Source organism: Serinus canaria, chromosome 10 (assembly GCF_022539315.1).
Source record: "Serinus canaria isolate serCan28SL12 chromosome 10, serCan2020, whole genome shotgun sequence".
Classification (NCBI taxonomy): Eukaryota; Metazoa; Chordata; class Aves; order Passeriformes; family Fringillidae; genus Serinus; species Serinus canaria.
In genome coordinates this window covers 11,391,915-11,407,173 of record NC_066324.1, presented here as the reverse complement: position 1 = coordinate 11,407,173, position 15,259 = coordinate 11,391,915, and the positions used below count along the sequence as shown (strand labels likewise).

At 37.1% G+C, this 15,259-nt stretch overlaps 1 long non-coding RNA gene across 1 annotated transcript in view; it reads left to right on the top strand.

Annotated features, from left to right (window-relative positions):
- Positions 1–5,518, top strand: part of LOC108962020 (uncharacterized) — a 106,857-nt gene extending 101,339 nt beyond the window's left edge. The window contains exon 3 of the long non-coding RNA XR_001990487.3: positions 4,529–5,518. This is a non-coding gene — a long non-coding RNA (uncharacterized LOC108962020). The remainder of the gene's footprint in view (positions 1–4,528) is intronic.
- Positions 5,519–15,259: the final 9,741 nt, after the last annotated feature.

The window sequence follows — 15,259 nt, the reverse complement described above, 5'->3', positions numbered from 1 at the left end:
TTTCAAATACCATGGCTGGGACTGTGCACAGCTATTTCTGTGCAGGAACAAAGACTGAGCTTCATGTTTAAGCAGAGCTTTGTTTCTGTTTGTGCATGAACACTTGCTGACTGCTGTGTGTTGAGGAGGTACATCTGAGATGTTACTACACAGGAAATCTGACACTGAAGGATGTCCATCATATGTAGCATGTGAGTGTTGCTGTTCTGCTGTAAATTTTAGCTGATTCAGTTAGTTTAGAAGAGGAGTGGAATTAGAAATAAAGTTATTAGTTAAAATTTACTAAATATGCCAGATGCAATCATAAAATTAATATGTTTGACTTAACTTTTGAATAATGAAAAATAGTCTGAATAATAGAAATAGAGTGATGTTATATATTGGAGTATCTAAGCATGTTTTGCCTATTGGCATAATCACTGCATTGTGCAAACATTCCTGGGCACACAACCTTTGTAGCATAACTATATCTAGCTCCAGGAGTCTGACTGAATCTCAGTACTTAAAAACTGCTGAAGAAAATTTCAAAACCTACCCATATAACTATCCATCCCATGTACAGTGATTACATACTTTAAATGAATGCATTTATTCAGGATGTCATGTACTGATTTGCAAGGAATAATGACTTTGAAAGGAACTGAAAATAGCAGGGAAAAGTGCTAGAATAGGTCCAAATGCCCAATAACATTAAGATCTCATTGGTTTAGTGACTGGAATACTTTGGTCTATATCTAATTACTCCAAAAAGCTATTATTCTGTGGGGCATTTTTTACAATTTTAACTTCTGATCATCCAGCTTATGTCAAGCTCTAAATGAAAAACCAGCAGGTTTTGAACATTGATAGAAACTTCTTACATTTCTGATTTGAATCAACACTAACAGCAGTAGAAATAAAGACACAGTCATTACACAGCAATATATATAGTATATGTATATGTATGTATATGTATATGTTATGTATGTATATGTATATGTATATGTATATGTTATGTATATGTATATGTATATGTATGATATAGATATAGATCTAGATATAGATATAGATATAGATATAGATATAGATATAGATATAGATATAGATATAGATATAGATATAGATATAGATATACACACACACGCATATATATAACATTTCTTTTGAATTCAGGATTCATTTTCCTGTGTATTGTCCCAGACAGTTTAAGCATTTTAAAGACCATACCATAAATCTATCCCTGATATTTTCCACAACAGTTTAAAGTTATGAGAAAACAGGCTTTGAAACCTTTGCTCGCCCATGTATGCACATAAATCTCTCTTGGCTTTCCTCACTGTCAGGCAATTATAACTTGTAACTGCTTCCAAAGACACCTGACTTTCTTGATGAAGAGCTATAATAATAAATTGTTCCAATAAACATGATGACACTCAGAGCCAAAGGTAGAGTCAATTAAGAGCAACAAACAAGCAGTGTTTCACCATCACTACAACCCAGCCTGAGCCACCTCTGAGAACGTTATGTTGGATGCTCAGCACACCCTGCCTTGTGCAAGAGGAGGAAAACTGTAGGATGATGGTGATGGCTTGGAACAGCACAGGAATAATCTTCTGGGTTTGTATTTCCCCACTTTGTACTCCTTGACTTTCAGAAGCGACCATTGCATAAAAGTCGTATTTGCTTTCCTTTGATTTACAATTATTGAAATTTTAATAAGGATTGTGCAGCGACTCCAGACATCACATATTGTCAGTGAGAAATTATAACTTTATTGCAGCACACACTGACAGCCAACTCATAAAAATGAATGACATTCTATATCATAACATCTCGTAGGCTGTTCAGAATGTTAATGGCTCACTTCATCTTTCTTTAGCATAATGAGGCAGACAGTGTACCAATATTCAACGTGAAAATGAAGATTAAGAAAATTTGAATTGAAGCAAGAAAGTAGCATTTAGCAAAGGTTCAGGCAACATTCTGATAAAAAGTTTCAATTAAAGTACTCTTAGGGAACCTTTTATCACTTGAAGCAAGACTTTGTTACCAAATACCAACACTTTGCTACAAAAATATAATTTTAAAATGGCTTTTTAAATGCCGCTCTGAAACAGATCTGTAGTCTTTCTCTTCTCCCATAGAGTACTCTGTAGACTCAATTGTATAGGGTTGGATTGTTTTAAAATAATCTATTTTTCCACAGCACATCAAGCTAAAAATGGAAACAATATTTAGTAGAGATATTTTTACTACTTTTATTAGCAGTTCCAAATGTACCTACTCAAATATGGGCAAAACTGTCCAATTACTTATCCAAATCTGCCAGTATTGTTAATCAAAAACTCCATAGACACTGGTTAAAATACCTGCAGCCTCACTACATCAGCTATGAACACATTGCTCCACAGTATGAACCTGAATCAGCCAACTATTTATGAATAAAATTATCCAGTAAAATGATGAACCTGAAATTGCTGCTACAGGCTTTAATTTTGGTGATGATCAAAGAAAAAAATCTTACTTTTTACTTTAGCTTCATCATTTTTTTTTTTAACTTTAGCTTTTTAAGGGCTCCTTCTTTATCACTAAGTATACCAAAATTAAAGAAATTTGACGTTTTGGATAATTCCTTAACCAAAATATTTACCTTTTATTTTTCAAAACACATACACTTTTGAAACGGTCTTATGGTTGTACTTTCTTAGTGCAGTGCCTGAGGCAAATGTAGCTCCCTGAGTGTGGAAATATAATTGTATCTGTTGGAAGGGGATTCATCCCGTGGTGTGGATAGAGCACAGTAGATTGATATTCCTTCTAGGAAGAAGATGGCAGATTTGGTCCTTAATCACTCATGAGGGCATTTTCTGTGGAATGTGAAAAATGTCAGATCTGTAGAATGTTTCATCCATCTCAGAGATATTTGTGATTATCAGCTTACTTTGGGGTCCACCATCACTAGCAGTGCAGATTGTTGGTGCTCAAGGGCACCAGTCCCAGTCAGACTGGGACTGCCACAGAGCCCTCTGCTGTTGGAAGTGACCATGGGTCCAAGACAAACTGTACTTTAATAAAATCCCAATGATAAAGAGGATAACTTCATCTTCAGGATTGTTTTTCACCATAATTCAAACCAAAAAGTAATTTATTTGGAACATTCCCCTAGTGTCCACACCTGCAATGTTGTCACTGAAGTTCATGAAATACCAGGAACATCCTGGAAGCACTATTAAAGACACATCCAATTTTCAGCCAATTTAATTGAATTTTCTATCCCCGTTCCAAGTCCAAAGAAATTAGCACTGTATGTTCCAGCTAAAAGAGACTCCTCGTGATGCCTGCTCTCTGTGGAGATCTGTCTGCTCAAATTTAACGCTCCTCCTCTGTCTGAGCTGCTCTGGCTACTGCTATTTTCATGCTTTTGATTTTAAACTGTTATTCCTTTGGCATACTTTTCAGTTCATGCCCTTTGGGTTTTCTGTCACAACCAAGTACTCATTTGGATTTGTTACTGAATGACCTAAGCTGATTCCTGATTTGATTCTTCTCTCATTAATACTTTTCATTATGGGTGATTTTGAAATTTATTCTGATACTTTGGAACATCCAATCTTACAAAGGTTTAATGATTTGTTGAATCTCCTCAGTTTATCACATTATGTTAATTTTCATTCTTGCAGAATGGGCCATACATTAGAATCGAGTAGGTTACTTAATCTTCATCACAGTACTATACTATTCTTTTTTCCTTCATATTTGTTTCCTCATTGTGAAACTGAAGATTTCTGTCCCTTTCTTTGCTTGACCTCTGGTATTTACCAGCTGCCCAGGGCTCAGTGGTACATTTAAGTCAATGACCCTGCATGAAGACAGCTCTCAGAGCCAGGCCAAGCCCCCTCTCAGGCCCTTCTTTCTCTCCTCTGGTTGTCTCCTCTGTGTCTCCTCCTTCCCTCAACAGTATGGAATTCCTGCTCAAATTTCCTTTCCCTTAAGTCATTTGGTTCAATATACTGCCAAACACAGTGCTTATACTGATATTTATTGATTTTTTCCCCTCCTCCCACAAAATTTAGATTTACTTCTAGTTTTTCTGTAAATAAAAAAGCTTAGACTACTTTGTTGTCTTTTGGTGATCTGCCTTGTTTTCAGTGCACTGTATCCATTCCTGAGGCTATCAACCTCTGCTGAATATTTCTTTGCACTCAAGGTCACTTCCCAGCTTGCTGGAACATAAGTGCAATTACTTTTGGAATTAAGAAAGCTTGGCTAGTCTGGTTAAACACAGTGATTCTTAATCCAATCTATACCATTCCTTTTATTTCACTGGCAGTTGAGAAGGTGGTAGTGAAATAGCTTTTGCAGCAACTTCATATATTTGATTTTATCAGTAAGTCTTAGTTCCCACATCTGATTGCTCATTGGAAAAGCTCAGAAGTAATTCTCTAAATCTAGTGAGTTTAATTTATCCCTGTGTCGTAAGTAAGTTCAGCTTGGCACTGGGGGTCTGGTGCAGATAATGCTACTTTAAAGGTTATCTGGCTTTCTGCAGGGTGTTGGAACCTCAGCTGCAGTGGAAAATAACCAGAATGCATCCATTGTCTGCCACTGTCATGGGCACCAAGAGATTTACTGGAGGAAGTACAGAGGGAGCCATATACATCAGCTGATGACAGGTGGGGATTGTCTCCCAGGTTGATGGAATCACATCTCACACCTGCAGTATGGATGTGCTGTTTATTTCACCTGCTGGCGGGCAGGGACTGTCTCCTGGCTTGATGGAATCAGCTCTCACTCTTGCAATACAAATATACTGTAAAGCAGGAGTTGTTTGGGCAAAAACTTATACACACGGGAGGACTTCATGTGCCTGGTTATTTAATGTGATTGCCTTGAATTCATGAGAGTTCAATTGTGTAAATCTGGTGCAGGCTGGGTAAAATTTTATGGATTGTCTCATTTTGCACCAAATCACAGAGTAGCTGGTAGTGGGCAGGCAAACAATTGCTCTACCTGATGTCTCTGTTTTCCATTTATCAAACTTCTTTTTTCATGATTCAGGTATCTGTGGCCTTTTCCTCCTCACTTGGGATTTGGACTGGTTTCTCAAATTTTGATTTTCTGTCTTCTGTTAATATTTAACTCATGCCATTTCTTTGAGAAATTATTATTGCAACTGCTGAATGCCATTTGTGGTCAAAACAGCATAGTAACATTAATCATATACATCATCTGTGGTGTCGCTGGCATGCAGAAAAGACATAAATACACTTTCCAGGCTTCACAATCTTGAAAAGTAATTGATGCTTTGTATAATTGTCTGATAGATACTTACAGCTAGATGGCTTCATATTCTTTTACACCCTCTAATTTCTGTAGTCTGTTCATGATCACTTGGACTTAGTGCATACTGAAGCCCTGCTTCCTGGGAAGTGGCTGGACCTTGCCTGCTGATGAGAAGTAGAGAATAAATCTTTTGTTTTCATTTGCTTCCACACATGACCTTTGCTTTTGCTTTATTAAACTGCCTTTATCTTGACTCACAAGGGGTTTTTTTCCATATTGTTTTCTCCCCCCAGTCCTGCTGAGGAGGGGAGTGATAGAGTGGCTTGGTGGGTACCTGGCATCCAGCCAAGGTCAGCCCACCAAACAAGGATATATTTCTAAGTCTTATTTTAGATACATGGTATTGTGCTGTTACCCTCAAAAGCATTGACTAAAATTTCAGCTGTGTACCTTACCACTGCCTGGTCTCTTTCCTCCTCTGTTCAATGAGGTCAAAGCTCTCCATGTTTCTATTTAAAAGAACATTTAAGTACAGAGTGAAAAGGATCTTCGAGTAATTTTAAAGATACAATTTTATTTACAAAATAAATCAGAGAAACATTTGGCAGGGTATATGCTGATCAAATATGTCTGTGCTTTAATACAGCATATCAACAAGCAAAATGGGAGTTGAAGGATTACTGCATAAAATCAGTAATAAATGTCCATACTGAACATGTTGTCTGGAAGAACTTCATGATAACTTTTTTGATTTTTAAACAGCTTGAACAGAACTGAGACCAACTCAAGGAAGGTCTTTGTCTGTCCATGTCTGTTTGCTCATGTGTAAACAGGAATAAAATTATTTTCTTCCTCAATATGGTGTTACAGAACTCAATTAACATGCTTTCATTGTCTCAGCAATAAAATGTTTTGTCCTGTCTATCTAAATCCACTGTAAAAGCTACACATGGACAACAGTAGAATTAGACTCTATGGTATTATTAGAGGCCTAATAATCATAACTCAAATCATAGTTAATTTCAATTAGAGTGTTACAATTACAGAATAAAAATATGGAGCCACTGTTGTCCATAATTTGAGATGGGGCAATGGGAGAAATGTGAGATCAAACAGTTGCTTAATTATTACCGACTAACACATGCAAATTTTGTCATACTGACAAAGCATTAAGTAGCCTGGAACTATTAAATTACAGTCTTCAAAATGTTTGTGAGATAGGAAAACAAAAGCTTTTCTGGGTTATTAAAAGGAACTTATGTCACTCTTTTTAAGATAGACCCAGTGAGAAAATACACTGATTTGACATCTGCAGACGTGAGTGTTGTTATAACTCTAGTGTTGTAAAATATGGGCTTTTGATTCATGACACATATTCAGTGTTTCTTCCATATAGTTCTGGAGCTAATTTGATTTAAAACACTGTTATCTGAGTGGAGCATGTCCTAAAAAGCAGAACATAATGGATGTTAAATATTGACTTTTCAATTGGAAGGATATATTCATTATACAGCTGGAGTTAGCATATCTTAAATGTTCGTAAAAGAAAGAGAATCAAAAAGCTATAGATTCAGTCTTGAAAAGTACCCTTCTTTATATCAGTAATGATCTTCTGACTCCGCTTTTTATTACTTCTACTGCTGTCAACTATCTGATGTTAGAAGCTCTCTTTCCTTTATGACTTAAATAATGTTAGGGACTCATTTAAAATTGTTGTGCACAATAAACTGTTCTGATAACTGCTGTTATAGGTTTTCTGTAGGTGGCCTCACATTTTCTAATTTTCTGATAACCAGAAAATGGCCTTGAAATATTTTTCTTCTCTCTTTATTTAAAACTTTCTAGATTATATGGAACTTGCTTTACTCAGTAATCAAATTCCTTTTCTTTTTCCTTTTTTAAATCCCGTTTTCACATAGGACACTTTAAAAACTTGTTGGGCTAGTTATTTATATTTATTAAACTCCACTTGGTTTAGCAGGTAGAGTAGCAAAGGAGAGTGTAGTCCAGTGCTACAACTCCTCACATCTCAAGTAGGACAGAACACTGAGTAGCCTGCTCAGGACAGAGCTGTAGCCAGTGTGGAGGCCTCTCAAGCCCTGCCCCTGCTGGCCTCTGTCATTCCCAGTGAACATCTCTTTGCAGATGGGCAATCCAACTGTCCTGGATTTGTCTCTACTGGATTTTCTGGCTGTCTCTGTGTTGCAGTGCACATGGGACTTAACCAAGAGCAGGTGTTATGTGCATTCTATATATTTCCTGCATTGTCAAACCTCTACAGGTTTTAATTCTTGCTTCAGTTCAGGTCATTTTTTGGCTGGGGTGATCACAGTTTGCATTTAGTTCTGTCTGGAGAAAAAATCTGAGACCAGGGGTTTTATTTGATTCCCAGACTTACTTCTGCTCTAACCACCACCAATTGTGTTCATCCTTCTTTCTCTGAACTAATAAATATTTATAGGGTAAAAGATTGGCAACTGTCCCATGTGGCTGGTTAGGGTACTTACCTGGAATATTATCCCTGCTCTACATAGTCCAAAGCAGAGGAATGGTCTGGGTCTCATCTAGGTGCCTCAGCCACACAGCTATTTACTATTTGGGGTTTTCCTGCTATTTTTTCCAGGGCACGCATTCCACACCAAACTCCAGAAGTTGTTCTAGTAGAAGTATAGCCTAGGAAACATCCTTGACCACGTTTAACCTTCAGCCACAGCAGTGCCTGAATATTCAGGAACCCTTCTACCCTTGCAAACGGGCATGTCTCGCATGATGAGAGTAATTGCAACCCTTGATAAATCCCTACAGAAGTGCTTTTCCTACAGTCATTATTTCTATCCTACCTTCAATAGGCCTGAGGCTGTGACCTTCTGTTCAGAGTCTTTTCTGGAAGAAATTAGAAATTGAAAAAATCAAGGTTTGATTAAAAGAGAGCTGAGTCACTTCAGAGGACTGATAACACACATCCCTAACAGTCACTTCCCTTGGTATTATATCAGCTTTAGTCAAGTCAGGGTGGGCAGAGGTGGGAGATCCCTTTGGGAAGGTGAGTTTTTTAGTTATGTGAACCAGCAGCTATATTCTGATATCTTACATACCAGTTTTCAGCTTAGTGGAGCTGAAAGTTTTTATTTTTACAGCTTTCCACTCTACTTAGCTTCTTGCTAAGTCATAAAATCTAAGGCACTGCAATATTTAGTCTATTCATGTGCATATAGAGAACTTACATTTGCAATACCCAAAAGGTGGCTTTGCATGACTCCTGTTTAAGCAGATGCTTGAGGATCCCTGCAGTAAGTACAAGAAGGATCATCCATCGTGTCACTGCTTCAGAAGCCATAATGGATTTCTTTCCTACATCCAGGCATCTTTAAATGCTGATTATTCCTGACTGTCAGTGTGGCCTGTTGTAGCCACAGGTATTGGATGTAATTGAGAACATCCATCAGATATCTCTCAATTCTAGCACAGTACTACCCCTGATCAAGATTAAAACTGGGTGAAAAAAGGAAAATTGTGATGCAGCATTTTATCACTGCAACATTTTTTTGGATTTAAGTTTATTGGAGCACTTCAGAGTAATCTATTTGCTTTATCAGTAATTGCAATCATAATAGAAAAAATGGCTTTTAAAGCAACATTCATTTCATTGAGGTGAACTGTTTCTACAAAATAATTTCACATTTCTCTAAAATATTCTTGTAAATTTCTTTAATTCATGGGAAGTTCAAAATTTTTTTACCTTTTTCAGATCCAGGAAGAAAGGAAATTTCATAATATTGACATATCCTTTTTAGGAATTGTGCAGCTGAAATTCTCTGGTGAAGAACTTTGTTAACACATTTTGGATGACAGTGAAAATTGTGGCAGAGATATCACAGAAAGAATGAAGCTGTTCAGCACAGTTTGTATGAGAGGGCCTGCCTGGGGACCTGGCACTTTCTGTAGAGATTTAACAGCTCTAAGGATTGATATAATGTTGGACACAGGAATCACAGGACTAAGCCAGAGGCAAAAGCAGGAACCAGGAGGCATAGGCTGAACAGACAGGAGTGGCAACACCTTTGATGTCTGAAAAGAAAGGAACAAGTTCCTTATCCTGTAGGAATGGAAATACATTTAAATAGAAAATAGCAACAAGAAATTGTTAAAAAATAAATGTCCTATAAGGTATGAGCACAAAAACCCCCACTCTCATTTTAAACCCCTGCAGCTGTGTGTAGTGAATCTGCTAGAAGTTTTGCTTTCCTTTTTAGAAAAAAAGCAAGCAACAACAAAATTAATAGCTCAAAATAACTGCATCTTTACAGTTACTTACAAAGCAGTAAATAATAACCTCAAGAATATTCATTTTGATGGTTTTTGCCTCTTGGGTAGACTCAGGTGGTTTAAACAAGCCCAGGAAAAGGCAGCCATTATTATAAACTCCTTGTGTTTGTATGGTATTTCTCCCTAAGTGCTTGTGTACTATTGCTAAATAAACTGTGCTTTAAGAATGTTACTGATCTCTTCTCCACCCTGCTCACAGAGCTCCAGAGAGAGGGGTTACAGCACATTTTAAATGTAACTTTGTAACCCAGGATATATCTGCAGTACCTGGGATATTCCTACTGGTTTTATTTCACTGTTTTTTTCTGACTAAAATAGACACTTCCAGCAATATTGCCAGGAGACCAGAAGATTAACATAATTTGGGGGAAAATACAGCTAAATAGTTTGAAAAGGGAGACAGAACCCCATCCTGGGAGAGACTGTGGGATAAGAACTGATTCTTCAGGGACAGTGGGGAGAGGATTACAGTTATGCAGTAGCTGTGGAATTTAGTTTTTTTTTAAACATTGCTGTATTTCAGTTTTTGAAAAGCAGACGACTTTTTTTCAAAGTAGTTACTGAAACTTTTATCTTGATTTGATTGTGTCTGGGTTTCTTTTATTTGTGAATATTCCAACATCCAGTCTTTGATGTTACCTTTGAGAAGAACCTTATCAGGTCCTGAAAATAGCTTCACAGATGAAATTTTTTTCTATTGTATTAGCCTGGCTTGAAAAGAACCTAATTGACCTGCTATAATAAAAGATTTGACTTTAAAGTTTGATCCCAGCTTACAAGGGTTTGCATCTCTTGGTTCTGCCTTTTGAACACTTAAACAAGAGACATTTTTCAGTTTCTAAAAGCCTTTTAGCTCATCCACATGTATAGACAGTACCTAATGGACCCTACCCATTTATTCATTGGTCTCCACAGCTGTGAAACATGATTCTTTTTACATTTTCTATTTTTAGGTCAAAATGAAAAATCCATTTGTCTTATTTAGCTTTTTAAATATTTATTTTATGGTATTTTACATTCTTTCTGCTTTTGCCCTGGGGTATTTCTTCAAAACTCGTTTTAAAATGTGCACATGATTGATTTGGTTTTTGAGACAGGCAACAGGAACCAGGTTTCACTTCCTCTGAAACTGCAGAAAAGTGATGGGGCCTTATTAGAGAAAGGCACTATTGCATTTGCCTTGTAAGGAAGAAGAAAAGCTGTACTGAAAAGAATTATCATGATGAAACATGAAAAAGAGTAGGCTGAATTATTTTTTGGATGTGCTGGCTCTGCAAGGTGAGAATCTGGCCCAAGAATTTTTCTGTCATCTGTAACTTGAAGAGAGGCATGAAAAGTAAAGCCAACAAGATTTTATTGTCCATAGATCTTACCGCCCCAATGGAGAAATGTGATGATTCCTTATTGAGAAGCAGAAATAGATTCTGTATTTGCAATGTTTCTCCTATTTCCACTCCGCAGGTCTGCATAATCCAACGTGTCAGGTCAAAGGATGGAAAATTTTCTTTCCGGAGGAAGGCAGTGATTGAACTGCTGAAGGCTGATTCTGCAGGCAGTGCTCAGGTGCAGGGGTTCGTGCTCTCTTACACAGACCTATTGATGAGAACTGGAGCTCTGCACTTTCCAGATGCTGGGCTGGGGCTGAACAAGCCAGCTCCGTGTTTATGCGGTCAAAATTCTCACATCAGTTAATGGGAATTGTGTGAGAACAAGAATTTAGTAAAAAGAGAGAATGGCAGGATTTGGACCTGTACCAAATGCTTAGGAAAAGGCTGTGCTTCCTGCCCTCTCAGTTAGAAGTTGGGTGTTGTGAAGCAGTCAGTAATGCCAAGACAGTTGGCAAGTGAGCAAAACCAAAATAATAGAATTAAAGGAGAGAAGGACTTCTTGCAATTAAAATTGCATGTACTGGCATTTCTAGTATGTGGCAGAGATCCTGCACATTTTACTCCTGAGTAACAAAGAACAGAGCTGTGTATGTCACCATGGAAATGTAAATGGAGTTCCTTTGACAAACAGAGAAATGTATGCCATTCCTTTATGCTCAGATGAACTGCTCATAGTGGGATGCAAGAGAAGAATGGGATGTCTGTTACAGAAAAGATATGAACATGCAATTGTAGTACCTTGTTCTACCTTCTGTTAGACTTTCATTAGGAGCTTAAAACATGAAAGGAGAAAAAAACAGAGTGATTTTTTTCCCTAGCTAATTATTTAATACAGTATTTATAGCAGGCAGTAAAAAAATAATAGTGCACAAACACATGGCAAAGAGCACAGAGGTAAAAGTGTAGATTTGTACACTATGCTGCTTCTACCTGGGATGTCTGTCTGCTTATTTTCCTTTAAAAAAAAAGGATGGATATTTATGAATGAAAGGAACTTTCAAAAGGGGTGGGAAGCTGTGTTACAATGTTATGAATCTGATTGAGAAGATTTTTTTTGTTTAGTTTTTACGATCAACAGATGTTTGGGAATTTTTGTTCTAATTCTGACTGCCTCATTCTTTCCTTGCCTGGGGAATGAGAATGTATAGAGAGCAAGTTAAAAAATTAACAACAACCTATACTGGGAACTCAAGAATTCAACACTTTTCTAATATTCTGAAGGTATCATCTTATAATTTTGCTCTGATCCATTTTGAACAGAGAGCTAGGTAAATAATATCAAAAATTTTCTGAGTTTTATGTTGTTGCTTTAACATATGTTTGTGCTTGATTTCACCAAATACTTCTGAGTTCAACTCCCACAATGAGTCTGAGAACTCGGTGTCTGGCTCAGATGTTTGGATATTTGAACTAGAAATGTTTTCGGAGATCAGCAAACGGAGATGGAGTTGCCAAGCCAGGTGCTCTAAAGTCAAACCATAAAGGCAAAGAAAACAGAGAAGGATTTAAATCCAAATGCTTGATTTACCTTTTTTACCCCGTTTAGAGTTACATTTTGTGACTATCATAAGATAAAATAACTTTAAAATCTTCAGCAAGCCAATAAACTTTGCAGTATCCTGTTTTCCCCTTAGGAATAAGGATGAGGTTTCTGCAACTCAGAAAAGAAAATTTTTGATGTCATCTGTTGTTCCTTTAAATTTGCTTCTTTTAATTTATTTCTACAGAAATCACCCTGTCACTTCTTTAACCCATCTTCCTGATTTAAAATAATTCACTCAGAGCAGCAATGATGCTTCACCCAGCCTGTTTTGGATATGGAATCTTAAATATTCTCAGGGAAATTTGTCATATAGACAGAGTGCTCTTTTTAAGTTGCAGAAGATATTTTTTGAGTAAAGATAATGGGAAAAATTAATGGAAATCATGAGCAAACTGAAGATTTTCTAATAACAGAAAAGGTCAGTAAATTAGTAATTGCCTTTGAAATATAATCATAATACTGCCTAGTGACTAAATTGGCTTGTTAAAATATGCTCAGGAGTGACAATTAGAAGATTCTTTATGCATTATGAATTAAGTATCTTTTTTTTAATTTGGAAGAAATTCACATTTAGGAAAATTATGAAAATGCAGAGTATTCAACGATAATAATCATATCATTTCTGTAGATATCAGGTGAAAAAAAAGTAAGCTAAGGTGATGCTCTGTGTTTCCTTGGTACTAAAATGCAACTGATTTTGAAATTAAAGTGATGCCAGACAGCAACACCTCACATTCACTTGAGACAGACAATACCCAAGTGTGCCTCCTTTTAGGATTTGTTACTGCAAGGACATAAAACAGCATTAGGTTTATGGTGCTTTGATGCTATAGTGAGTGACTTGGGAATAAGAGGATTAAAAGACAACAGGCAGTAGGAGAATGTGGCTTTTAACTCTTCCCAAAATGGTGATGAAGAGCTGGATACAGAAAAATTAGATTTAAATTCTTCCTTGTGCCATTTATGAGATAATGCCATTCATTATATTAATAATAGATCTACTTCTGTTGTATGGATTTTTACTTAAGGATTTGGTAAATCTGTAAATCGACCATGACAGCATACAATTTTTTACTGTCTGCAGACAGAGGCTGTGATCCAGGCCACAGGTACCACAGGAGCTGGCCAGGAGCTCATGGATCCTGGCCATCCCTCCCAGCAGGGAGACAGCAGGAGCAGGTAGGAAACAGTCACACATTTAGTTCATTGCTAACAGGACACAATAAAAGTTCATTATGCCTCTTGCTATGACTTGGTGAAGAGAAGTTTTAGCACAGTTCCTCTTTCTTTTTTTTTTTTTTTTTTTTATTTGGCAAAGCATTTCTGCTTTGCTTCACTGTTGAGGTCAGACTTGGATGTCTGCTTTTAATTTATTTTCACTAAATCTCACAGGTGCTTTCATTTTTTGTGAAAGAAAGGTACCTGTCAGGTAAGGACTGTTTGTGCAGGTCTCCAAAGAGATGAATTAAACCTGGGGCACACAGAGGCACCTGAAAACCACCAGTTTTAAAGGGGATGTGACACTTGGTTATATGAACTCTGTTCTACCAGGGGTCTAAAATGAGCTTCTGGCTGTAAACAGCCTTTAGTGAGAGACAAGAAAATGATTCCATATGAGCCCAGAATTGCTGCGGGTGCATAAATGCCCTAATTTGAGATACAATTCTGTTCATAATCATCAAAATAGAGTAAAAATGTATTTTTTGGTTGCCTAGAACAGAGATGGTAAGTGGTGTTTCTTGTGTTCCAGGAGAATTACTCGCATAGAAATAATATGCCAAAGATTGGGCTTAGATTAAAAGAATTTTAAGCATAACAAAGAAGCCATCCCCATCTCTCTGTGAATAAACTGGTAGTTTCAACATAGTTCTTGGGATACTCTTGTCATATCATAAAAATTAATGGAGTTTATACCAGCTGCATTTCAGCTGTCAGATTCACCAGGGAAACTGATTTGCAAACTGAAGCAGAGCTTGGTCCAGACTGGAGAGTGCTCCTGACTGACCCAGTGTGGGCTCAGATCATTGGTCCCTAAGGGAAATCTCACACTGCAAACTTTGACTGCAAGTTTGGTGTTTATGTACAGAAAAATGGAGCTTTTGGGGCTGTCAGACAGGCACCATTCACAAGGAAAGACTTCATTTCAGAAAGGGAGAGAGGCACCTGCCCAGAACAGTCTGCTTTGGAAAGACAAAGAGAGGAGCCAGTTTCATGCATTGTCTGCTAGGCAAGGATACCCTGAATGAATCAATGGCTTGGCTTTCTGTTAATTCTGAGGAAGGTGGCATTAGCACATGAATCTCACAAGTTTGGCATGGGTTCTTTTTTTCAAATATGAATCCCAGTGGTATTGTATTTAAAAGAAATAGCAGGACAGCCTGTATTTCAAAACAGGCTGTCTTGCTATTTCTTTTAAATACAATACCACCTATATTGAGATTCTCAGCTAAAATCTCACTCTAGGCAGAGTAAAGAAAGGATTCAGTAATGAAGAGGAAAGTACAGAGATGGAAGAACTCTAGCTTTCTCAAAAACCTCTAAAAAGACTCCACTTATGAAAGATGTCTGTATCAGTTTTGATAACATGGCTCTTGAGGACATCTAAAATCTCATGAAATATATGAGAGTCCAGAACATAAATGCTCAAGAGAAAAACTAGAGCAGATTTTTCTAGGAAGCACAAAAGAAAAATTCTAACATAATCTTTTTGATTTTCTAAAGAAAAGTTTTAGCTATCTTG